Here is a 27,753-nt window from a genome sequence, read left to right as displayed (position 1 = left end):
TGTCTTAGTGGAGGTTGAGAGTTAGCAGAGGTTGATGGCTGGTGTCTTAGTGGAGGTTAACGGTGGTTGATGGCTGGTGTGCTTGTGGAGGTGGACGGTTAGCAGAGGTTGATTGCTGGTGTGTTAGTGGAGGTGGACGGTTAGCAGAGGTTGATGGCTGGTGTGTTAGTGGAGTTTGACGTTTAGCGGAGGTTGATGGCTGGTGTGCTTGTGGAGGTGGACGGTTAGCAGAGGTTGATGGCTGGTGTGTTAGTGGAGTTTGACGTTTAGCGGAGGTTGATGGCTGGTGTGCTTGTGGAGGTTTAGGCTAGCAGAGGTTGATGGCTGGTGTGTTAGTGGAGTTTGACGTTTAGCGGAGGTTGATGGCTGGTGTGCTTGTGGAGGTGAACGGTTAGCAGAGGTTGATGGCTGGTGTGTTAGTGGAGGTTGAGGTTTAGCAGAGGTTGATGGCTGGTGTGTTAGTGGAGGCTGACGTTTAGCGGAGGTTGATGGCTGATGTGTTAGTGGAGGTTAACGGTGGTTGATGGCTGCTGTGCTAGTGGAGGTGGACGGTTAGCAGAGGTTGATTGCTGGTGTGTTAGTGGAGTTTGACGTTTAGCGGAGGTTGATGGCTGGTGTGCTTGTGGAGGTGGACGGTTAGCAGAGGTTGATGGCTGGTGTGTTAGTGGAGGTTGAGGTTAGCAGAGGTTGATGGCTGGTGTGCTTGTGGAGGTGAACGGTTAGCAGAGGTTGATGGCTGGTGTGTTAGTGGAGGTTGAGGTTTAGCAGAGGTTGATGGCTGGTGTCTTAGTGGAGGTTAACGGTGGTTGATGGCTGGTGTGCTTGTGGAGGTGGACGGTTAGCAGAGGTTGATTGCTGGTGTGTTAGTGGAGGTGGACGGTTAGCAGAGGTTGATGGCTGGTGTGTTAGTGGAGTTTGACGTTTAGCGGAGGTTGATGGCTGGTGTGCTTGTGGAGGTGAACGGTTAGCAGAGGTTGATGGCTGGTGTGTTAGTGGAGGTTGAGGTTAGCAGAGGTTGATGACTGGTGTGGTTGTGGAGGTTGAGGTTAACGGAGGTTGATGGCTGGTGTGTTAGTGGAGGTTGACGTTTAGCGGAGGTTGATGGCTGGTTTTCTTGTTGAGGTTGACGGTTAGCAGAGGTTGAAGGCTGGTGTAGTAGGGGAGGTGGACGGTCAGCAGAGGTTGATGACTGGTGTGGTTGTGGAGGTTGAGGTTTACGGAGGTTGATGGCTGGTGTGTTAGTGGAGGTTGACGTTTAGCAGAGGTTGATGGCTGGTGTGCTTGTGGAGGTTGGCAGTTAACGGAGGTTGATGGCTGGTGTGCTAGTGGAGGTTGACGTTTAGCAGAGGTTGATGGCTGGTGTGCTGGTGGAGGTTGGGAGTAAACGGAGGTTGATGGCTGGTGTGCTAGTGGAGGTTGGCAGTTAACGGAGGTTGATGGCTGGTGTGCTTTTGGAGGTTGGCAGTTAACGTAGATTGATAGCTGGTGTGCTGGTGGAGGTTGGTGGTTAACGGAGGTTGATGGCTTGTGTGTTAGTGGAGGTTGACCTTTAGCGGGTGTTGATTGCTGGTGTGTTAGTGGAGGTTGAGGTTAACGGAATTTGATGGCTGGTGTGTTAGTGGAAGTTGACGTTTACTTGGGGTTGATTGCTGGTGTGCTAGTGAAGGTTGACGTTTAGCAGAGGTTGATGGCTGGCGTGTTAGTGGAGGTTGACGTTTAGTGGGGGTTGATGTCTGGTGTGCTAGTGAAGGTTGATGGTTAACGGAGGTTGATGGCTGGTGTGTTAGTGGAGGTTGACGTTTAGCGGGGGTTGATGGCTGGTGTGCTAGTGGAGGCTGGGGGTTAACGGAGGTTGATGGCTGGTGTGCTAGTGGAGGTTGACGTTTAGCAGAGGTTGATGGCTGGTGTGCTTGTGGAGGTTGGCAGTTAACGGAGGTTGATGGCTGGTGTGCTAATGGAAGCTGACGTTTAGTAGAGGTTGATGGCTCGTGTGCTGGTGGAGGTTGGGAGTAAACGGAGGTTGATGGCACGTGTGCTAGTGGAGGTTGGCAGTTAACGGAGGTTGATGGATGGTGTGCTTTTGGAGGTTGGTGGTTAATGGAGGTTGTTGGCTTGTGTACTAGTGGAGGTTTGCAGTTAACGTAGGTTGATGGCTGGTATGCTAGTGGAGGTTGGTGGTTAACGGAGGTTGATGGCTGGTGTGCTTGTGGAGGTTGACGTTTAGCATTGGTTGATGGCTGGTGTGCTAGTAGAGGCTGGGGGTTAACGGAGGTTGATTGCTCGTGTGCTAGTGTAGGTTGGCAGTTAACGGAGGTTGATGGCTCGTGCGCTAGTGCAGGTTGGCAGTTAACGGAGGTTAATGGCTCGTGTGTTAGTGGAGGTTGACGTTTAGCAGAGGTTGATGGCTGGTGTGCTTATGGAGGTTGGCAGTTAACGGAGGTTGATGGCTGGTGTGCTAGTGGAGGTTGACGTATAGCAGAGGTTGATGGCTGGTGTGCTTATGGAGGTTGGCAGTTAACGGAGGTTGATGGCTGGTGTGCTAATGGAAGCTGACGTTTAGTAGAGGTTGATGGCTCGTGTGCTGGTGGAGGTTGGGAGTAAACGGAGGTTGATGGCACGTGTGCTAGTGGAGGTTGGCAGTTAACGGAGGTTGATGGATGGTGTGCTTGTGGAGGTTGGTGGTTAATGGAGGTTGTTGGCTTGTGTACTAGTGGAGGTTTGCAGTTAACGTAGGTTGATGGCTGGTATGCTAGTGGAGGTTGGTGGTTAACGGAGGTTGATGGCTGGTGTGCTTGTGGAGGTTGACGTTTAGCGGGGGTTGATGGCTGGTGTGCTAGTGAAGGTTGACGGTCAATGGAGGTTGATGGCTGGTGTGCTAGTGGAGATTGACGTTAAGCAGGGGTTGATGGCTGGTGTGCTAGTAGAGGCTGGGGCTTAACGGAGGTTGATTGCTCGTGTGCTAGTGTAAGTTGGCAGTTAACGGAGGTTGATGGCTCGTGCGCTAGTGCAGGTTGGCAGTTAACGGAGGTTAATGGCTCGTGTGCTAGTGGAGGCTGGGGGTTAACGGAGGTTGATGGCTCGTGTGCTAGTGGAGGCTGGGGGTTAACGGAGGTTGATGGCTCATGTGGTAGTGGAGGTTGGCGGTTAACGGAGGTTGATGGCTGGTGTGCTAGTGGAGGTTGTCGGTTAATGTAGGTTGATGGCTGGTGTGCTGGTGTAGGTTGGCAGTTAACGGAGGTTGATGGCTCGTGTGCTAGTGGAGGCTGGGGGTTAACGGAGGTTGATGGCTCGTGTGGTAGTGGAGGTTGAGGTTAACGGAGGTTGATGGCTGGTGTGCTAGTGGAAGTTGACGTTGAGCAGGGTTGAGAGCTTCTGAGTTAATGGAGGTTGACGGTTAATGAAATAGTGCAGGTTGACGGCTTCTGAGTTAATGGAGGTTGAGGGTTAATGAAATAGTGCAGGTTGACGGCTAGTGAGTAAATGGAGGTTGACGGTTAATGAAATAGTGCAGGTTGACGGCTAGTGAGTTAATGGAGGTTGACGGTTAATGAAATAGTGCAGGTTGACGGCTAGTGAGTAAATGGAGGTTGACAGTTAATGAAATAGTGCAGGTTGACGGCTAGTGAGTTAATGGAGGTTGACGGTTAATGAAATAGTACAGGTTGACGGCTTCTGAGTTAATGGAGGTTGACGGTTAATGAAATAGTGCAGGTTGACGGCTTCTGAGTTAATGGAGGTTGACGGTTAATGAAATAGTGCAGGTTGACGGCTTCTGAGTTAATGGAGGTTAAAGGTTAATGAAATAGTGCAGGTTGACGGCTTCTGAGTTAATGGAGGTTGACGGTTAATGAAATAGTGCAGGTTGACGGCTAGTGAGTTAATGGAGGTTGGCCTTAATGAAATAGTGCAGGTTGACGGCTTCTGAGTTAATGGAGGTTGACGTTTAATGAAATAGTGCAGGTTGACGGCTAGTGAGTTAATGGAGGTTGGCCTTAATGAAATAGTGCAGGTTGATGGCTTCTGAGTTAATGGAGGTTGACGGGTAAAGAAATAGTGCAGGTTGACGGCTAGTGAGTAAATGGAGGTTGACGGTTAATGAAATAGTGCAGGTTGACGGCTAGTGAGTAAATGGAGGTTGACGGTTAATGAAATAGTACAGGTTGACGGCTTCTGAGTTAATGGAGGTTGACGGTTAATGAAATAGTGCAGGTTGACGGCTAGTGAGTAAATGGAGGTTGACGGTTAATGAAATAGTGCAGGTTGACGGCTTCTGAGTTAATGGAGGTTGACGGTTAATGAAATAGTGCAGGTTGACGGTTAATGAAATAGTTCAGGTTGACGGCTAGTGAGTTAATGGAGGTTAACGGTTTATGAGTAGGTGGAGGTTGACGGTTAATGAAATAGCAGAGGTTGACTGTTAATGAGACGGATTGTACAGCTGGTCGTGGCGTCAGGCAAGGCCATCGCCTCACCAATGACTTCGTCGACGATGAAGAATCGCCGTCTGACTTCCTGCCTGTGTGTAAGTGACAGAGTGGGTCTGCGTACAGGAAACACTGGCCATGGCTACTCGGCCCCGGTGTGTGTTCTGTCACGTGATTACCATCAACATGTACCTTTTCGACCATTCTTCCCCATCAACAATAAATACGGCTGCTGTCTCCTGAAACTTCACCCCTGAGTTATTGTCTTCCGTCATTCACCCTGAACCCCAAAGTACCAACGACGACAAAACACGCCCTCGCGACGTGGTCATGCTTCAAGTTTGCTTTTTGATGTATCATACCAATGGTTGTTTTCTTTTGTAGTGTGTGTCTGAGTGTGTGTTAGGATGGATGAGTGGAGTGTGTCTGTGTGTGTGTGTTAGGATGGATGGGTGGAGTGTGTCTGTGTGTGTTAGGATGGATGGATGGATTGTGTGTCTGTGTGTGTGTTAGGATGGATAGGTGGAGTGTGTGTTAGGATGGATGGAGTGTGTGTCTGTGTGTGCGTGTGTTAGGATGGATGGGTGGAGTGTGTGTCTGTGCGTGTGTTAGGATGGATGGGTGGAGTGTGTGTCTGTGCGTGTGTTAGGATGGATGGGTGGAGTGTGTGTCTGTGCGTGTGTTAGGATGGATGGGTGGAGTGTGTGTTAGGATGGATGGGTGGAGTGTGTGTCTGTGCGTGTGTTAGGATGGATGGGTGGAGTGTGTGTCTGTGCGTGTGTTAAGATGGATGGGTGGAGTGTGTGTTAGGATGGATTGGTGGAGTGTGTGTCTAAATGTGGGTGTTGGGTTGGGTGGGTGGAGTGTTTCTGTGCATTTGTTAGGGTGGGTGGGTGGAGTGTGTGTCTGTGCGTGTGTTAGGATGGGTGGGTGGAGTGTGTGACTGTGCATGTGTCAGGGTGGGTGGGTGGGTGGAGTGTGTGTCTGTGCGTGTGTTAGGATGGATGGGTGGAGTGTGTGTTGGGGTTGGTGGAGGGAGTGTGTGTCTGTGCATGTGTTAGGGTGGATGGTTGGATTGTGTGTCTGTGCGTGTGTTAGGATGGGTGGGTTGAGTGTGTGTATGTGTGTGTGTAGGGACAGGACGAGGGAAAGAGAGATGTTGTGTGTGTCAACAGGCCTTGCTCACACAAGTGAAGAGAGCCAGGCAGTGTTGCACTTTCCAAACACCTGGACAGTGCTCCCACCTGCGTTGTGGTTGACAGGTGACTCGTACAAACACGTGTGTACACCGGATGCGTGAGTAAAAACGCTTGTGTGATGACAAGTCGACAGGAAAACATTGTTATCATTGCGTCACTCAGCACTTGCATGTGGTGCTCACAGGTTTTGGAAAATGTTGTATAATACTAGAACACACGCACAGTGACACGCACGTCGACTCAGCAGAAGGCGATGGGGTATCCAGAGGGAAGAGCGTTCGTCTGTGTCTCGCGGCCAAACCCTACCATCTCCCTCCGCGCCCTGAAGTACACTTCTAAATGCGCATCTCCACATTTCGTCAGGGGTAGTGGTGGTTATACATATCTCGTATCTCGCCAGAATGTTCCGAGTATGGATCGAGCTAGTTGATCCCGTGTGCGACATCTACCCACAACCTTGTAGTTGATCCCGTGTGGGACATCTACCAACAACCTTGTAGTTGATCCCGTGTGGGACATCTACCCACAACCTTGTAGTTGATCCCGTGTGGGACATCTACCCACAACCTTGTAGTTGATCCCGTGTGGGACATCTACCAACAACCTTGTAGTTGATTCCCTGTGGGACATCTACCCACAACCTTGTAGTTGATCCCGTGTGGGACATCTACCCACAACCTTGTAGTTGATTCCCTGTGGGACATCTACCAACAACCTTGTAGTTGATCCCCTGTGGGACATCTACCCACAACCTTGTAGTTGATCCCGTGTGGGACATCTACCCACAACCTTGTAGTTGATCCCGTTTGGGACATCTACCCACAACCTTGTAGTTGATCCCCTGTGGGACATCTACCCACAACCTTGTAGTTGATCCCACGTGGGACATCTACCCACAACCTTGTAGTTGATCCCACGTGGGACATCTACCCACAACCTTGTAGTTGATCCCGTGTTGGTTTCATGTTCAACATTCATCGCTTCATATTTACTCCAATGATCTTTGATTCGCAGCCTTAATGTTGCTTCCTACCTTCACAGTTTCATAGACGGTTCTGTGTGGTACATATCCTGTCTTTGCAGACAGTTCTGTGTGGCACATATCCTGTCTTTACAGACAGTTGTGTGGTATATATCCTAAATTTTGAGACAATTCTGTGTTGTACATATCCTGTCTTTACAGACAGTTCTGTGTGGTACATATCCTAAATTGTGAGACAGTTCTGTGTGGTACATGTCCTGTCTTTACAAACATTTCTTATTTGCACATGTCGTATCTTTACAGACAGTTCTGTGTGGTAAATGTCGCATCTTTACAGACAGTTCAGTGTGGCACATATCCTGTCTTTGCAGACAAATGCGTATTTGTCACATCTTCGTTGATTGTTTCCATGTTGTTGAGATTATACAGAAATTCGAATATAGAACAAGATATATTTTCAAACAAACTAAAACTCGCGGGAATACAATACAAGCTGAATTATGACCATACATTTACTCGAGTATCTGATGCGTGAGTGTCCCGGCGTTAAACAGTCAACTTTACGGGGACTCACGGGAACCCTGGCAGACCTCCATACATGGCTGTGATTGTTTCTTCCTGAACCGGCAATATGGTGGAAACATCAGGTCGTACCCCGATGACGTCATTTGTTCAAAATATCAATCACTGGTTGTCAGGTCAATGTTCGATTAATTACAACTTGCCGTAATACTGCTAGAATGGTTCTGCCTGTGACTTACATTTATTCCTTTACTGACCGACTCACGTTACATAGCGTTATCAGGTGGTGTTCGGTGTTCTAAAGTTGATATAACAACTCTTTTTACATTTGCCAAGCGCAATTATATGTTTGCAGATTCTAGTTTATCATATTTTCAAATGATGAAAGTGGGAATAATATCATACGATAACCATTTTCCATACCTTATTATCTTCTTAATCCATGGTTATATAAATTCACAGATGGGTAGCGAAGTTGTATAAATGTGACAAATGGTATCATTGTCTAAAGTGTGGAACAATAACAACATGACTGCGTGTTATAAAATGTAAAAAGTATGTTCACAACATCGATGTTTTGATGAGGGGAAATGACGAGGTCACTTTAAATGGATTATTTGTTTGTCAAAATCGCTTCATTTGTAAAACGCTATTTCTGGTGATTCCTTTCAGGGACAAGTATAATTAAATATGTTATTATACTTCGTCATGCTAAGATTAGTCACTGCTCAAGAAAGTCGTTCCACTCTACCAAGGATCGCAACAATTAGAAGACTTTAACTTAAACTCTAAACATATAACATACAAAATGATCTTATCTTTATGACAGGATTTAAAAAGAAGTATATTTCGCCATCTCCCTAAACATTTCACCCCAGTTGCTTACTCATGGCCCCAACAAAATCCTTAAAAACATGTGGTGAGTTTGGTGTGGCCTTGTTAACGTATGGCATGACAATGAGGGTCGTCGCACTTGCATCTAATCCGACATGGACAGTATTATGACAACCTTATCAACCATAGGTGTCACATGACACTTGCTGTACCGTGAGAGAACTGAGTACTCTGGGGGTCGGTTAAAGGGAGGGGGTGATAGGGGGGAGGTGCAGCCATGCTACATATACAGAATACAGTATCGGTTCTCGCACAGTCACGACAAAGACTGAGTTATCATCGTGCTCATCAGGAGACCGGACTGGATCGGATTATAGACGGGCGTTGTGACAACCTCACACAGACATGTTTCAGAGGGAACATACAGATATTTTCAATGTGTGGTCATACCGAATGGACATGTATATTTCACGTGGACGCTTGGACCATATGGCCATTGACTACGAGGATTTGTCCACATGACTCCTGCAGCTCGGACACACTGGATCCAAGCTGGGTGCGCCATTGTCGCGTTGACAGCCACAGTGTACAGACAGCACTCGGAGTACGACATTACACCAACAACGATGCTCCCAAAGTCTGCATATGATGGGTTGGTGAACATTTGTGGTTATCAATGTGTACAAATGGACTGGAAATCTCCAAGTGTCATGCTGGTAGTTCCATGTATGTCCTTGGCTCGTATTTCAGAGCACATGGTGCTGATAGGTATAATACTGGACTTGTCATAAGGTTTATGATATTATTTTAGCTTCGTGGGGATTAGAAGGTTTGAATTGCATCACAGTGCTTGATATTGAACGAGGTTGAAAGATATATGTCCCGCTTTTGAACTGACATGTGACCCCGGCTGACTCGTTCCGTAGATTGTTGTGCAGCCACCCCCGCCACCGCCCCCCTGTTCGTCTTGTTATCATTCCCCGTGGCCTCTCCTTGTGTAAGGTCTTTTCCAGTATACTGGATGCTATTTCGCTATCCTTCGGGCAATGACTTTTTGTTGTTGGTATTACCTTTGTTTGAAGGGTTCTTGAGGGTAACTTTCTTTTTCACCGTTGTATAAAGTCTTCCGACATATTTGATTCAGTGGTCATTGCGTTTTATATTTATCAATTTAAGTCAATTAACAACTATATGTCCCTGTAGTATTCTATTTTAAGGATACGTTCATAGATATATTTCATTCTTATCCTTCACTGGACGTTATAAGACATCGTCTTCTTGCGGCATTGTTCTACCAGTTGGACCTCTCTGGTACAATTAGGGTGGTTTGAAAAAGCTTGATGTTTCGTACTTTTATATATACCTACAATTTCAGTTAGCTGACAGTCCCTAATCAAGACTCCTACAGTGCACAGCTTGAGCTTTCAGTACCGAAAGTGACGGTGCCAGGTCCAGTGGTTTTCCGTTGCACATGCTTAGTGCTGTACGCATGCGCAACTGAAAATCAACGGCACTGGCACTGATGTCGTCCCGCCTTGGATGGAGTTCCCAGTCTGAAGAGTCCATGTTGTATACAGGACATTCATGTATTCAGCCTTGCAGTATTTCTTATAAACTTGGTAAAATAATTCTCTTCGCTTCTCTGTTATTTATTTATTTATTCTTATGAAAAATGCTGATGTAGGTGGCATTTACTAATGGCCCGTCATAAAGCATGTTGGTCACTATCATGCATCACCGTTTATGCTCTGGCATATCTAAGTCGTGTGGGGTGGGGGTGGGGTGGGGGGGGGGGGGGGGGTGGGGGGGGGGGGGGGTCTAGTTGACGTAGAGTGTCTGTTTGCCACGACATAGACCAGGATTCGGTTCCCCTCATATGTCATCAAGGTGAAGGTCATGACTAGTGACCCCCCATATTATAATTTCTGGATATTGCCAAATGCGACATGCAACTATATTCATTCACTCATAACTTTTGTGAGTGCTAACCTAGAGCAGTTTGTTCTGTATTTTAACGAGTGTGTGTTAGTCTGGTGATGAAGATTTTCACTCGACCCGTACGTAATGTTTCACCATTTCTGTAAAGAAGGTACGTAAAACAGTGACAGTTTACTAAGTGACCATTACTAAAATATGTTGAAAATAGTGAACATTGCATGCGGGCCACAAGCCACAATAAACACAGTTTTGTTTGTTTGTTGTTTAACGCGGCACTCAGCTATATGACGGCGGTGTGTAAATAATCGAGTCTGGACCAGACAATCCAGTGATTGATATGAGCATCGATCTACGCAATTGGGACACGCTGACATGCATCAAACAAGTCAGCGAGCATGACCATCCGATCCCGTTAGTCGCCTCTTACAAGCATGGGTTACTGAAGACCTTTTCTAACCCGGATCTTCATGGGTTCTTTTAACACAGTCATTCATACCCAGTCATGGCAGCCACTGCTGGTCAAAACAGTTAAACATTTATGACAATCTTGACTACATGGGCACGCCCCTCTACCCTATAAGGGCTGTGGGATAACATTTGTATGGGTAATCACTTCAAACGTTTCATTATTTACATTTGTTGGAGAATCTGTTAACAACTCCCACTGACAATAGCGTTATTAAAAGAGTGAACATAATGATAAGCCTAATTAGAATTAGCCAATGTAGTTATTGCTGCAAAAGTTTGAAGCCATGTCGAAGTTCAGTTTTTAATGACTAGAAAACGCTTTGATTTAATATTAAATGTATTAATGATGTTCTGTATCCTATGACGCCTAGGTAACTATATTGTGTCAGTCATATATCTTGAAGTCACGCAGTATTACACTATTGGTTTACATTACACTATCCAAAATAAATAAACTTTAACCGTGTTATTTGAAGTACCATTGAAAATAATGATCCGTCGCTACACTATGTGTGTCTATCAACATCGAAAGACTTGAGACATATTTCCTGATAAGTATGACATAATTCTTTTTATATGTTTAGTTTTAACTACCCATGGATACGGCGGACTTGATACATGGGGGCAGACGTGCAAGGACTTGGCTACTGGATATTGTAACATTTACTTTATCAAAAATCTTTGTTCATGTAGCGAATACTGTCCCTCACACAAACCCTGTACGTGGCGGTATGCTGTGAGTGGAGCCTCTCACGCAACCCCAGTGTCAGAATGGTGACGGGTCAGTGACTGTCAGAGTAGGGACCTCCACAGACAACCTGGGACAGACAGGCTTTGATGGAACCACTCTTTGATACTGGATTCTACTGGTTGATTGAGAGAAAAACACATGGTCTGACTTATGTTACCGAAAGTCTGAACCACGATATCGCAAAGTAATTCTTGCTGAATCGTATATTCTTTCTGCATAGACTTTGCTAGTTTGAACTTGCATTCATTAAAAATGTTTTAATTAGAGCTGCAAATCAACAAAATTGCAACCTTTGCGTATTGGGACAACGTTTTGTATGTATCTATAATGAACACCTGTATGTTAGTATGTCGTGTCTATAGGCCACATGGCTGTTACATGATAACGATCAGATACTGGCATGTTCTCTGCTGTTATTTACACGCAGCTGAAAGAAAAGGCTGGGTTGGCTGCGGGGCATAAAGGAGGGTAATTGTAGCTAAATACCAACTTGCAGATATTTATATTTACCGGTTTAGCTTACTTACCCTGGAGAAAAACAACACGAAGATAAAAACCCAATCAACAGTTTAAAATAACAAGTTCCGTTTTATTCAGCACAGTGTTATAAATCAGCACAGACGTGTACACTTCATCACACATTTACACTTCAATACAGATTTACACTTCAATACAGATTTATAATTCTGCACAAACTTACACTTCAAAACGAACTTACATTTCAACACAGACTTTCATTTCAACACAAACTTTCACTTGAACACAGACTGACACCTCTACACAAACTTACACTTCAACATAGGCTTACACTACACCACAGACTTAAACTTCAATACAGATTTACTCTGCAACCCAGACTTACACTTCAACAAAGATTTTCTCTTCAACACAGACTTACACTTCAACGCAGACTTACACTTCAACACACTTACACTTTAACACAGACTTACACTTCAACACAGACTTACACTTCAACACAGATTCACACTTCAACACAGATTTACACTTCAACACAGATTTACAATTCAACATAGATTTACACTTCAATATAGATTTACATTTCAACACAGATTTACACTTTAACACAGACTTACACTTCAACACAGATTTACACTTCAACACAGATTTACTCTTCAACACAGATTTACAATTCAACATAGATTTACACTTCAACATAGACTTACACTTCAACAAAGACTTTCTCTTCAACACACAATTACACTTCAACGCAGACTTTCACTTCAACACAGACTTACACTTTAACACAGACTTACACTTCAACGCAGACTTACACTTCAACGCAGACTTACACTTCAACACACTTACACTTTAACACAGACTTACACTTCAACACAGACTTACACTTCAACACAGACTTACACTTCAACAAAGACTTACGCTTCAACACAGACTTACACTTCAACACAGACTTACACTTCAACACAGACTTACACTTCAACACAGACTTACGCTTTAACACAGATTCACACTTCATCACAGATTTACACTTCAACACAGATTTACAATTCAACATAGATTTACACTTCAATATAGATTTACATTTCAACACAGATTTACACTTTAACACAGACTTACGCTTCAACAAAGATTTTCTCTTCAACACAGATTCACACTTCAACACAGATTTACACTTCAACACAGATTTACAATTCAACATAGATTTACACTTCAATATAGATTTACATTTCAACACAGATTTACACTTTAACACAGACTTACACTTCAACACAGATTTACACTTCAACAAAGATTTACTCTTCAACACAGATTTACAATTCAACATAGATTTACACTTCAACATAGACTTACACTTCAACAAAGACTTTCTCTTCAACACACAATTACACTTCAACGCAGACTTTCACTTCAACACAGACTTACACTTTAACACAGACTTACACTTCAACGCAGACTTACACTTCAACGCAGACTTACACTTCAACACACTTACACTTTAACACAGACTTACACTTCAACGCAGACTTCCACTTTAACACAGACTTACGCTTTAACACAGATTCACACTTCAACACAGATTTACACTTCAACACAGACTTACACTTCAACACAGACTTACACTTTAACACAGTCTTACACTTCAACACAGACTTACACTTTAACACAGACTTACACTTCAACGCAGACTTACACTTCAACACAGACTTACACTTTAACACAGTCTTACACTTCAACGCAGACTTACACTTCAACACAGACTTACACTTTAACACAGACTTACACATCAACACAGACTTACACTTCAACACAGATTTACACTTCAACACAGCCTTCAACACAGACACATATCATCACCAGCATACACCTGAACACAAATTAATTATAATCACCGCCCCAAATTCAACATATCGGCTGTCGGTACCAGATTTGATTTAGTGCGATTAAATCTAAAGGTAACCTAGCACTTCACAGTATGTTCATCTCCTATACTGTCGGAGGCAAAATCAAGCATCACATCACGGTGGTACTGCATACACAACAGGCAGTAGCAGGAATGACCTATACGCACATAATTCAGCAAAGCAAGCATCACATCACGGTGGTACTGCATACACAACAGGCAGTAGCAGGAATGACCTATACGCACATAATTCAGCAAAGCAAGCATCACATCACGGTGGTACTGCATACACAACAGGCAGTAGAAGGAATGACCTATACGCACATAATTCAGCAAAGCAAGCATCACATCACGGTGTTACTGCATACACAACAGGCAGTAGCAGGAATGACCTATACGCACATAATTCAGCAAAGCAAGCATCACATAACGGTGGTACTGCATACACAACAGGCAGTAGCAGGAATGACCTATACGCACATAATTCAGCAAAGCAACATTACATACACTTACCATCAAGCAAACCGACACAGCGATCTGACGTGCACTGATTTACAGTCAACATGGAGCACAGTAACACATCACGGTTCAGTATACCATTTATTATTACAACGGAGACAGTACATTGCCAGTCAATACTAGTATAGTGCGTTAATAATGTGAAGTTTACACAATGTACGGCTTTTTCATTGGACAAGAGGTCGGTCATATGACCGCGAAATTAACGTTCATAAGTGTATGTACGACACAATTTAACTTTCATACGTTTTTCACGAGACTTTATTCTTAAAATGACGTAAACACTGACTTCCACATTCCTGGGGAGACCTCTGGGAATTCGAATACATACAAAAGTCTGGTTTCTGATCATTTAGACCCTTAATCTTGAACTCAGCGTTTTAGCATACATTGAAAAACTTGAGAGACTTCGACTGCAAGATCGTTCAGTAATATCCTCGCTAGGACCCATCCTTGTGAACAAAACGAAGAAATGCACATCCAAACTATCGTAGTAGCGTCTCGATCTGTGTCTAGAGTGACACTGACAGTCAATAGCGACCTATAAATTTACTTCAGTATTTATTGGATCTATATAATCACCTTTCAATGATCGGCCAATTTGGTATTGGTATGTTGGTATTGTAATAAAATGTGCTTTGTGTGCAAAAATAAATGTAAATATCCCTTTTAACGAAATCGAACAACTACATTTCGACCAATCAGATGCCTCGGTTATATTACCATGATGGTAAGAAAACCTATTCGGTTGAGTCCTGAAATACATTGTACCCAAATACCAAATTTGAACGAAATCTCTGAATATCGATTAATCAGCTCTGCAGATGCTCTCTCCGTTTCCATGGAAGCAAGGTGGTAACGTCAATAAAGTCATATTGTATAGTGTCCCTAGATACACCTTTGTACCAAGATTGAACAAAATCGTCAGTTATGACACACAAAGAAAACCTGTAAATAACGACCAAGTTGTTGTTGTTGAGAGGTTGTTAGAATATGAAAGGTGCAGTGCACTTACACAAGTTCCATGGCTCTACCTTTTGTTGTTCCTGAGAAAACACGCACAGATGAAGGAAGAATATATTATATTACGAATAGTTAGGGCTCACTTTATTCAGTACTTGTAGGCCACGGGCCTTTTTGTACAAACGAAATACAAATTAGGTGCAAACAGTATAAAATACAACACATTCCTTTGCATTTCTTATTAAAAAACCCAGTTTTAACATAATTGTATATTATCAAAGTTTGAGTATTTGTGTTCTTACAGCATTGGCGTAAAAGAAGTATTTTTCTGTATTCATATTGATAATAGGGTCTTGCAATGACAGTAGTGTAATAAACTTCAGAATACTTGGAAAGATGTAAAAACTTTGCCTTCGATGGCTATAACATAGAAAAACTAACAAAAAGTGATATTCATCTTCGAAATGGTTTAGGTTACAAACTTTTCATTTTCTAAATTCACGAGGAATATTGAAATGTCGTCCACGTTCAATTTCTAAATTGTGAGAACTAAGCCGAAAACGGGTCAATGTGGTCCTGAATTTATTTACAGTTATACTTCTCAAATAGTTCTCACATAAAACTGTGCATAATAAGCCATTTGGGGGCTTTCGCAAAGAGAACTATGCCAAACCTGAAAAAAGGTTTTAACCGCTGACGTGACATATTTAAAAATACTGTTATATTACCACATGTTTGAAAGTACCAGACATCACCAAATCCTGATCTGAAAATAAAGGTTTTAAGTTTCGTTACCTAATTTAACTGATCTTGTTCATCGTACAACCGCAACATATTGTAACATTTTGGGGGGTAAACGAGATTCCTTCATATTATATAGAAACAGTAAATATTTGACACATTTCAAAACATCGAGTGACTGAATAGAACATCTGCCAGACTCGGTTCTGTGTCACTGATCCCCCGTATAAAGGTATTGGTGTTATCTTTGTATCATCACATTTGAGGTAAAAGTGAGACGAGTATGATTTCAAGGAATGTCTTCTAATTAACAAGACCATGAACACCTTTCTTGCATGAATTGCAATATTATTAAAGCACTCGACATCAGTAATCTATTGCTAAAATGCAAGACAAGATAACTGAGTCCAGTAACTTCATACGCATTTCCATCATAATACCATTTTTTCATAACGTGATAAACCTACCCTATTTTTGAAAAACAACTGTATTTGTTTTCAATAGCTTGACTGGCAGTTCCCATTTACAACTGTCATCACGGAAGATGTTCAACATCATTTGTACGCTTTTGACAGTATTGCCAAACACAATAAGGTCTTCCGCAAATAGAAGTAGAAACTTATAAATATATTCCGGATGTAGCTTAACACCAAAACGACAGTTTTGTTCCATTTCAGTAACCAATTCGTTTATACAAAAACTGAACCAAAAAGGGACAAAGGGATTGTAACATTTTACTCATTCTAGCACTCAAACCATGTGTGTACAGTGGCTTCCATAGATGTCGTCAAGGCCAGCAGATGTATTATGTTTCTTGTTACTGATGCTTTCAAAAAGTTCGGATCTGGTGATTCTAATATGTCAATTGTCAGTTCTGGCACATAACCTTGACATGTCACAATGTCCTCCACCTCACCAAGATAATCCTGAATACCCATTGGTTCAGAATTCAGCGACGAGAAATAGTCCCCCCAGTCTTCTATATCAATAGGGTTGGGTCGTTGCGGTCGTCCAGGCACACACTTTATGATGCTGCAATTTCTAGGTAACTCCTTTTACATTGTGCAAACTTGTCTTTCTTGATTCCACACAGTTATCTGTATTCATTGCAAACTTTGTTATACTTCATAAGGTATGAGTTATCTTTTCCTTCTGAACGCATTTAAATAGTGGCACCGTTCATATTTTACAGAATCATTCATCATCATCGGGGAACATGTCACTCGATGCAAAACCAAAATCAAACATACTACACGCTAAATGCCCAATAGGGGGCACGGGTGGCCCAGTCGTCTAAAGCGCCGTGATTAGCTGTGCAGAGTTGCGTCCCTTGGGTACACCAGAAAAATATGATTGTGGGTTCGAATCCCGGTTCTCCCCGATTATGTTGCTAGGTTTGTCAGCACCATACCCGTGCTCGTCGGTTTCACCGAAGTGGTAAACGTCTGATGCCTGCATCACTTCGGGCTTTCCCCCCACATTAAGCTGACACGCCGCGATATAACTGGAATACTGTTAAAAGCGGCGTTAAACCCAACTCACTCACTCACTAAATGCCCAATAAATGTACAGTCACCGATTTGATAGACAATTCCAAATCTTCCATTCACAATATGTATGTTCAGAATTGAACACATTTCCAGAAGAGTTTTTCCAAAGTTATATTGTAATTTATCACATCACATCTCAAATTGCGTAAAAAAAATCTACAAAGTAATTATTACTTTCAACATGGTGAACATCGTTCTCCAAATAGTGCCGCGTCACACCGGTTCTACTGTTCATGTACAATGGACCCGTGAAGATCCGGGGTAGAATAGGTCTTCAGCAACCCATTCTTGCCGTAAAAGGCGACTATGCTTGACGTAAGAGGCAACGTGATCGGTTGGTCAGACTCGCTGACTTGGTTGATGCATGTCATCATATCCCAAATGCGCAGATCGATCCTCATGATGTCGACCACTGGATTGTCTGGTCCAGACGCGTTCACAGACCGCCTTCATATTGCTGGAATATTGCTGAGAGCGGCGTCAAACAGCAAACAAACAAATCCAAGTACAATGATAGAACAGCTGGGTACTCTTCTAGTGTACACAATAACAAATACAGCAAAATCTCTACCCCCATTTTGTCTATCTTTGTTATCGTACCAGGCCGATATCTTCGGCTGGAAATATGTAAACACACATAATATAGCTCTACTGAAACCAAACATACTTTTATCCAACAGAATAGTAATAGCATGTTCTCTGTATCGAACATCAATAACATATCTTACCAGATGAGTGAATATTTTATCAAAAGTATTCCTCCCGAATACCTCCCGAACTTGGACCTTTTTTGTGGCTCGTTAAAAAGAGAGAAAAATTCAGGAAAAATGTCATTAAAGTAATTTTCTATTGACAATGTTTCATCTTTCGCAACAATGTCATGTTCAGATACAAAGGTAACAAAGCCAATGTCGGACAGTTTGTTGGTTAAATCTTCTTTATTACTTGCAATTTGAGATATGCTTTTGCATAACCTTCGACCTTGACGGCAGCACCCGCTCCTGATCCACAGTTGGCGATGTTCCACTTGAGTCGCGATCTGTGACTGGAGCCGACAACTGATGCTCATCACCTCCAGAGTAGTAGCTGGCATGTCCTCAATAACGAGTCTGCCATTCTTATGATGGACCCTCTTGTTCTCGGATCTGAGCAAAGTGAGTTTCTCGGGCTGTCTCTTATTACGAACAATTGCAAGAAACCGAGAAAAAAAATATAAAACGTGAAAATAGCAAAAAGAATATCATATTCACAATCAAACTTTGTTTATAAGAATATTTTAAATTAAGGGGCTATATGGGGGATATTAACCCTTAATGTAAAAAATAATAATTTTACATTAAGGGTTGCGGGTTGTTAATCTTAATGTAATTTATGTTACATTGAGGGTTAACACGTGACCCTTATGTAAAGAAATACACGAAAGAAACTACCATTTCTGTTGGACTGAACAGCAAAACCGCTGCCTTTTACCTCCATTTGGTTATGAGATCGCCCATGTAAAATACCTAACACACGATCATAGCCTTGGGATATATTAAACCGGAGAAGTATTTGTCTAATCTTTATTTGGAAAAATAAGCAAATATGTGAATTCCGTTAATTTACTAACAGATGGTTTGTGATGTGAACTTGATAAATTTAAATATTGATTAAGACTGCAGTACAGCCAATGTCAAGGACTCGTTCTGCAGATGACCCCACGCTGGCAAGTAGCACTCTACCTGGGTTGTACAGTCTCAAACTAGATTTCTATGTTCTTCGTATAAGCGTTTGGTTGAAAATGGATCATACACAATTATTGGTTTTTCAAATTATTTACGATTCTGTGTTAGGATTCAAAGTTCCAAAGGAACACAAATGTCATCAATATTATGATGATAATAAAACACGTCCCTAAGAAAAAGATACTGTGTCACTGTATTCCTGGCACTTCCCCATCCACTGACCAAGCCCAGCCCAGCCTAAATTGTCTGTCCGCCTTGAACCGCTATGGGCTGGTCATGGTCCGGTCATTTCACTGTATTTGTGGGGCGCAATAATCTCGTCGCATCGCATATAGTTCACATTACGTAAGGGCTCTTTGAAAGATTGGCTATCGCTTGCTTGTCAGAAATAAGGTATGCACTCTGATTTGAAGACAGAAACAAATACCGACAGCCTGGCATGTATAGGTTTGTGCGTTTCACGTGACAGTCACTTGCATGAAACTAGATCCAGTATGAATTCCTGCAAGTGCTGACCGAGGTCCTGTGAACCACGTGGTCATACATGTGACACAATTTGTGTAACCGGGGACCATTAACTGGGGACCATTAACTGGGGACCGTCCTTCACGAGTTGTATCGTGTTAAGGGAGCGGCAGGTGCACTGTGCCAGGGCAGATCTGTCAGTTCAGGTGGTTTCCGGTAACAAAGACATCGGTCTTCGCGTCTACATGTCACAGAATACTGTCAGTGATTCAATTTGGCGTACACGTACTTCGTCTCAGTTATCTCAGTAAATGGACAACCAGTCCCAGTGGTCGTGTTAGTGGTTAGAGCTGCCTCACGTGTATCATGACAATCAAATAAGTGAAGTTCTTGAAGTAGCTATCCCATAATTCATCTGGGCCACCGGTGGAATCCGAATTAACTAGTTACGTGCACGTGGTTATCATACGTTTTATATACTCGTCAGCTTGTCGTTGTTACTATTTTCTTCAAGTAAAAATGTATAACTTATATTTAGTAACAAGTAACGAGTAACATAGTAAACGCAACTAAGCTTCACAAGCGTGTGATGTCCCAACTTGGTACGGCTAACTCACAATTCTGCGCGTGCATAACTAAATTGTGATATCAGAAAATAACCACACAAGATCAATTAACAGTTAACAATTATTTTGAATTACACAGGATTTGATTTGCAATACTAAAAGGCAATACAATAGGTGAACATGTGGCAGCAACAAAACATGATAGTCCCTAATAAAGTCATCGCACTCACGAAGGTCAGGTGTTTGCCACAGTTAAAATGAATAAATCAGGCACTTGCTCCGTGCTTGAATCCAGATCCAGGAATCAGTGTTGTTAGATCCAGGAATCAGTGTTGTTAGATCCAGGAATCAGTGTCGTTAGATCCAGGAATCAGTGTTGTTAGATCCAGGAATCAGTGTTGTTAGATCCAGGAATCAGTGTCGTTAGATCCAGGAATCAGTGTCGTTAGATACAGGAATCAGTGTTGTTAGATCCAGGAATCAGTGTTGTTAGATCCAGGAATCAGTGTCGTTAGATCCAGGAATCAGTGTTGTTAGATTCAGGAATCAGTGTCGTTAGATCCAGGAATCAGTGTTGTTAGATCCAGGAATCAGTGTCGTTAGATCCAGGAATCAGTGTTGTTAGATCCAGGAATCAGTGTTGTTAAACAGGCAGAAAGTTCGATGTTTTCGAACAGGTATCCGCACTGGACAGGTAGACAATTGGCAACCCAAGTTGTAGAAGAAAGCCTGTTATAGAACTGTGGTACGATCGTTGACTTTGTAGTTTTGCTGACTCATCAACAAAGTAGTATTGAAATTAGGTGCTCGGGATAAAAAGGAATCTTGAAAGTTAGTAAACAAAAAATGCTTATCGCCGCAATATTGCAGCTATATAACGGGTGCATGTAAAGAGTCATCTGGACCAGACAAACCTGTGAGTGAAGAACGATCAACGATCCACGCCATAGGGGAGATGGCAGCATGGCGTTTAAGATAAGCGTGACCCTGGTGCCAGTTCAACCACGGAATATGCGTCCTTAATAAAGAGTAGGACAGCATACTGACGACCCATCAAGACCAAAGTAATGTATCTAATGGTAAACCGTTGGTTATAAAATGTAGTACCGAAACAAAAGTATGAGGTGAGACATTTGTGGGGCAGACGGCTGTGACAGAGCCTGAGAAAGGTGGTAGGAGACATTGACTCTTCGGATTCGTGCCAAAATATAGGCTTTCGTGGCACAATATAGCTGGGAACTACGGTACGCAACCAGCAGGGCACCGTTGACGGCATGTGGTACTTTCGCTACTTTCTCATGACAAGCATGTGCTGTTGACTCACTTCGTCAGAGCGGGAATATTCTGCACACCGTATCTAATCATGATGAAAATATTTGTTATGAATACCATTTGATGGTAAACTATTCAATAGCCTAAAGGTGACAGAGACACTCCTGACACATAAAAGCTGGGAATTATTTGTTGGTCATTTTATGACCTCTACACGTATGTCACTGAATGATAGTGATCGAAGCGTCTTTGAATCTTGACACGATAACAGTGTGGCATCAATGTATTGTGGAGTAGAATGTGATAGGGTGTGTTGTGCTGTGGTGTGGTTTCATGCTGTACGGTGTGTATTGTCATGTTTTTGCGAAATAAATAACAATAAAAATAAATAAAAGCGACAAAACATGATGTATGGGATGGGACGTACTGCTGTGGCTTGGCGTGGTATTGTGTTGTGTGGAGTGGGACGTAGTGTTGTGGCCTGGCCTGGTCTTGTGTTGTGTGGAGTGGGACGTATTGTTGTGGCCTGGCCTGGTATTGTGTTGTGTTGGGTGGGACGTACTGCTGTGGCTTGGCGTGGTATTGTGTTGTGTTGTGTGGGACGTAGTGTTTTGGCCTGGCCTGGTATTGTGTTGTGTGGGTTGGGACGTAGTGTTTTGGCCTGGCCTGGTATTGTGTTGTGTGGGGTGGGGCGTAGTGTTGTGGCCTGGCCTGGCCTTGTGTTGTGTTGGGTGGGATGTAGTGTTGTGGCCTGGCCTGGTCTTGTGTTGTGTGGGGTGGGACGTAGTGTTGTGGCCTGGCCTGGTATTGTGTTGTGTGGAGGGGGGGGGGGGGGGGGGGGGGGGGGGGGGCACATTGCGTGGAGCGGCGTGGTATGGTGTTGTGAGGAGCGTATGGAGGAGCGGGTGGCGTAGAGTGGCGCGGTAAGAAGTGGTAAGTGTTGTGAGGGGCGTATGGATGAGCGGGTGGCGTGGAGCGGTGCGGTAAGAAGTGGGATGGTGTTGTGAGGAGCGTATGGATGAGCGGATGGAGCGGCGCGGCATGGCGTGGCGTGGCGTGGCTCGGTAAGAAGTGGTTTGGTGTTGTGAGGGGCGTATGGAGGAGCGAGTGGCGTAGAGCGGCGCGTTCAGAAGTGGCATGGTGTTGTGAGGAGCGTATGGAGGAGCGGATGGCGGGGAGAGGCGCGGTAAGAAGTGGTATGGTGTTGTGAGGGGCGTATGGAGGAGCGAGTGGCGTAGAGCGGCGCGTTCAGAAGTGGCATGGTGTTGTGAGGAGCGTATGGAGGAGCGGATGGCGGGGAGAGGCGCAGTAAGAAGTGGCATGGTGTTGTGAGGAGCGTATGGAGGAGCGGGTGGCGGGGAGAGTCGCAGTAAGAAGTGGTTTGGTGCTGTGGGGAGCGTATGGAGGAGCGGGTGGCGGGGAGAGGCGCAGTAAGAAGTGGTTTGGTGCTGTGGGGAGCGTATGGAGGAGCGGGTGGCGGGGAGAGGCGCAGTAAGAAGTGGTTTGGTGTTGTGAGGAGCGTATGGAGGAGCGGGTGGCGGGGAGAGTCGCAGTAAGAAGTGGTTTGGTGCTGTGGGGAGCGTATGGAGGAGCGGGTGGCGGGGAGAGGCGCGGTAAGAAGTGGTTTGGTGTTGTGAGGAGCGTATGGAGGAGCGGGTGGCGGGGAGAGTCGCAGTAAGAAGTGGTTTGGTGCTGTGGGGAGCGTATGGAGGAGCGGGTGGCGGGGAGAGTCGCAGTAAGAAGTGGTTTGGTGCTGTGGGGAGCGTATGGAGGAGCGGGTGGCGGGGAGAGGCGCGTTCAGAAGTGGTTTGGTGCTGTGGGGAGCGTATGGAGGAGCGGGTGGCGGGGAGAGGCGCAGTAAGAAGTGGTTTGGTGTTGTGAGGAGCGTATGGAGGAGCGGATGGCGGGGAGAGGCGCGGTAAGAAGTGGTTTGGTGTTGTGAGGAGCGTATGGAGGAGCGGGTGGCGGGGAGAGTCGCAGTAAGAAGTGGTTTGGTGCTGTGGGGAGCGTATGGAGGAGCGGGTGGCGGGGAGAGGCGCAGTAAGAAGTGGTTTGGTGCTGTGGGGAGCGTATGGAGGAGCGGGTGGCGGGGAGAGGCGCAGTAAGAAGTGGTTTGGTGTTGTGAGGAGCGTATGGAGGAGCGGGTGGCGGGGAGAGGCGCAGTAAGAAGTGGTTTGGTGCTGTGAGGAGCGTATGGAGGAGCGGGTGGCGGGGAGAGTCGCAGTAAGAAGTGGTTTGGTGCTGTGGGGAGCGTATGGAGGAGCGGGTGGCGGGGAGAGGCGCAGTAAGAAGTGGTTTGGTGCTGTGGGGAGCGGGTGGCGGGGAGAGGCGCAGTAAGAAGTGGTTTGGCGTTGTGAGGAGCGTATGGAGGAGCGGGTGGCGGGGAGAGTCGCAGTAAGAAGTGGTTTGGTGCTGTGGGGAGCGTATGGAGGAGCGGGTGGCGGGGAGAGGCGCAGTAAGAAGTGGTTTGGTGTTGTGAGGAGCGTATGGAGGAGCGGGTGGCGGGGAGAGGCGCAGTAAGAAGTGGTTTGGTGCTGTGGGGAGCGTATGGAGGAGCGGGTGGCGGGGAGAGTCGCAGTAAGAAGTGGTTTGGTGCTGTGGGGAGCGTATGGAGGAGCGGGTGGCGGGGAGAGGCGCAGTAAGAAGTGGTTTGGTGCTGTGGGGAGCGTATGGAGGAGCGGGTGGCGGGGAGAGGCGCGGTAAGAAGTGGTTTGGTGCTGTGGGGAGCGTATGGAGGAGCGGGTGGCGGGGAGAGTCGCAGTAAGAAGTGGTTTGGTGCTGTGGGGAGCGTATGGAGGAGCGGGTGGCGGGGAGAGTCGCAGTAAGAAGTGGTTTGGTGCTGTGGGGAGCGTATGGAGGAGCGGGTGATGGGGAGAGTCGCAGTAAGAAGTGGTTTGGTGCTGTGAGGAGCGTATGGAGGAGCGGGTGGCGGGGAGAGGCGCAGTAAGAAGTGGTTCGGTGCTGTGGGGAGCGTATGGAGGAGCGGGGGGAGCGGCGTGGCGTTTTGGCGTTGTAAGATGCGTGTCGTGTCGTGTGTTGACGCGACGTGACGTGACGTGACGTGACGCGACGTGACGCGACGTGGCGTGGCATGGCGTGGTGAGGTACCTTGGTTGCCGTCTTATGAGCTGTGTGCTTATGGCATCGTAACTGGGCGTGTTCATACAAAATATACCACCACTGGATAAAATAAATTGGTTATGCTCACTTAAAATCTTCCTAAGGAAATCTTTAGAATAAAAATATGCTATTTGTGACGCATTGAACACCTAGTTGTTTGTACAGTTAAGAAAAAATATTAACTGTAGCTTTGACATTTTAAGTCAGTTGCCCTATCTTTAGTGGAGCATTACTTCCGTTGGTAATAAAATGTAGTACCGAAACAAAAGTATGAGGTGAGACATTTGTGGGGCAGACGGCTGTGACAGAGCCTGAGAAAGGTGGTAGGAGACATTGACTCTTCGGATTCGTGCCAAAATATAGGCTTTCGTGGCACAATATAGCTGGGAACTACGGTACGCAACCAGCAGGGCACCGTTGACGGCATGTGGTACTTTCGCTACTTTCTCATGACAAGCATGTGCTGTTGACTCACTTCGTCAGAGCGGGAATATTCTGCACACCGTATCTAATCATGATGAAAATATTTGTTATGAATACCATTTGATGGTAAACTATTCAATAGCCTAAAGGTGACAGAGAAACTCTGTTGACGTGAACGTTGACAGAGAAACTTTTAAGTGGCTTTGACATTTGATGTCAGTTTCTTGGTTTTAGTTAGGCATTACTGCTTATGACGCATGTTGCTATATCTAAGTTGGCATTGTTCCCGATGGTGTCTATTTCTATGTTCCCTAACTACACCGGTTAGAACGAAATACGCAGAACACGGTGAATATACGAGCTTCACATGGAAAGACTTGACCTAAAGCCATTAAAATATGTTTCAGCGTAAAGCCTTTTCACATTTGATAAAAAAATTCCCAACGATGTTGGAGGGATTTTATCCCAGTTTCTCCTGACTGTCCAAATACATGTAGGTTCTCCACAGCTGCTATGCCGTCATCGTTCGAGTAAAAATGGGTTTCGGCTTGAGTTTTTTTCATGTTTGGGAACAGGTGGAAGTCTGACGGAGCCAGATCAGGAGAATTAAGTGATGCTAAAAGAGTTAAAAGTCACATTCGTGGATTGTGCCCATGAAAATGACTCATTTGTGCAGTGGCGCATTGTCTTCGTGGAGGAACGCCCCTCTCAGCATCCCACATCTCTTTGTCTTAACTTCATCCCGTGATTGCCTCAAAAGTGCAGCATCATTTGATCCGTTTATTGTCTGGCCTTTTGGGAGATTGTCCACCATATAGATACACCTTCGGCATCCGTTAACAAGGATGTCATACCCTTTCCAGCTGACGTGACAGTCCTTGCCTTCTGTGGTGATGGTGATGGTGTCAATTGTTTCCACTGTTGCGATTGGTGTTTTGGAACCTGATTTCATCTATAGTCACAAATCGATGGATCTAAATGGATCAGCTTCAAACCGAGCTAGATTATAACGAGACATCCTGGTATTGCCAACTAAACTAGCAGAACTTCGTTGGTCGGACATCACATATCCTGGATTCTCTGGATCATTTCTGGTGTTGCTGACGTCATCGGGCCTTCTATGAAGGGGGTCGTCTTCAGGGATCTCCCTGCCACGCTTCAATTCTGCTGCCCGCCTCTTTACGGTTGCATAGGAAGAATCATCCTATCCCAGTGTTGTACTCTTATCTAAACGGATGGCCTTTGGTGTCAAGCTCTTTTTCTGCAAGTACTTGATCAAAGCACATTCAAGTTTGTCTATTTTCCAAAGGTCACAGAAGCTTGTTTATTTTACTGGCTTGTGACAACAAAACAATTGGCTCAATTGGGTCACGTTTTTGGATATACCTTTGAGACATATTGTAATGTCCAAAACACAACAACAACAATAATAATCCCAAATGGAGGATCTACACTAAAAAACAGATTCTGCTTGTCGAGTTGTTCTAATGATATCGGCATGTCCTTTGGACTCGACAAATGCAACATTCTTCATTTGAAACGTGGCAAGGTAGAAGAGGGAGGATCGGTCAGTTTACTTGGGGATGAGTTATTGACCATCTCGTGGAGGGTCAGGCCTATACGTACTTAGGGATGCAGATTAAGGACAAACTCCAGAATGCCCATATCAAGGACAAATTTCGGGCAGAGTACAAATGTAGACTTAAGAAAATCTTGAGTTGAGAGCTGAACGCTCGCAATAAAGTCAAAGCCACATGTACCCGTCCTTTCATATTCTTTTGGTGTTGTTGATTGGGCGAAACAAGAAATTCAGGGTATTGACACCCTCACACGGAGAATCATGTCAGACAATAGATCCCACCACCCTCGCCCTTCCCTCAATCGCTAATATTTACCACTTATGATGGGAGGGCGTGGTTTGATTAACAGGAGGCTCTTCGTGATAGAATGGTATTGTGCACTTTTGCACACATTTATTTGTGGGGTGATCCTCTTGTGAACCATGTCAAGGCATTCCACGGTTTTCGAAAACGATCCAAGGATGTGGGACATAATCTCAATGTCGGTGTTGATTATGTTGATGGTTCTGTACTGCTGGACGATACAGAAATGCGTGTCAACCAAGCGAAGTGCCACATCAAGTCGGCCCAGACTTTTTCAAGGAGAGGCTTTCTGAACGACCACTGCATCGAAATTATGTGCAGTGTGTTGAGAACATCAGCAACGCTGCAGAGTCCTTCGCTTGGATGAAGTCAGCTGGCCTGAAAAGTGAAACAGAAGCTTTTCTGTTTGCTGCTCAGGACCAGTCACTTCCCACTCGAAACAGTTAATGTGTGATTTTGCATCAAAATGTAAATATGAAATGTAGATTATGCAATGAACTTAATGAGACTGTCCAACACGTTGTCAGGGGATGCCCAGCTTTGGCACAAACACAGTATCTTAAGCTACATGATTGAGTAGCTCGATCATTTTATTACCGTCTGCGCCATGCTTGTGGTTTTGACACAGAGGTCCATCCATGGTACAGCCCGGAATATGTAGAGGGCGTCATGGAAAATGATCAATACAAAATTCTTTGGAATAGGCCCGTTTACAGCCTGAGACGTATCCAGGCCAACAAACCTGCTCTTGTCCTTTTTGATACATCCAACGAAATCATGTATATCACTGAATTTTCTGTCCCTTTTGAAACTTGTGTGATTGACAAGATTCAGTAAAAACATGGCAAATATGCAGAGCTCGCTTTGGAATCGTCACGCTTGCATCCCAAGTACCAAGTTGTCCGACTCCCCATTGTTCTCGGTGCCTTAGGTTTGGTACCTCCCAATCTGTTGACTGATATTGGGAGAGTACCCGGGATTGCTAGCAGGAATACAGGCCTTCTGACAGTTTTGGTAATGCAGAAGGCT

The 27,753-nt window shown here is 44.7% G+C and overlaps 1 protein-coding gene across 2 annotated transcripts in view; it reads left to right on the top strand.

Moving 5' to 3' along the window:
* The window catches only part of LOC124116206 (parathyroid hormone/parathyroid hormone-related peptide receptor-like), a 141,673-nt gene that overhangs the window by 33,143 nt on the left and 80,777 nt on the right, over nucleotides 1–27,753 (top strand). The window contains exon 1 of one of the 2 annotated variants that reach the window (XM_046477462.2): nucleotides 8,290–8,613. The exons of the other annotated variant lie outside the window; for it this stretch is intronic. The gene's annotated coding sequence lies outside the window, so the exon portion shown is untranslated. Of the gene's footprint in view, nucleotides 1–8,289; nucleotides 8,614–27,753 lie in introns of those variants that run through there. 2 annotated transcript variants of the gene reach the window in all.

This window comes from Haliotis rufescens, unplaced genomic scaffold (assembly GCF_023055435.1).
Source record: "Haliotis rufescens isolate VD_foot unplaced genomic scaffold, xgHalRufe1.0.p SCAF_10, whole genome shotgun sequence".
Lineage (NCBI taxonomy): Eukaryota > Metazoa > Mollusca > Gastropoda > Lepetellida > Haliotidae > Haliotis > Haliotis rufescens.
The sequence above is the reverse complement of the archived record's forward strand: the minus strand, read 5'-3'. Positions and strand labels throughout refer to the sequence as shown.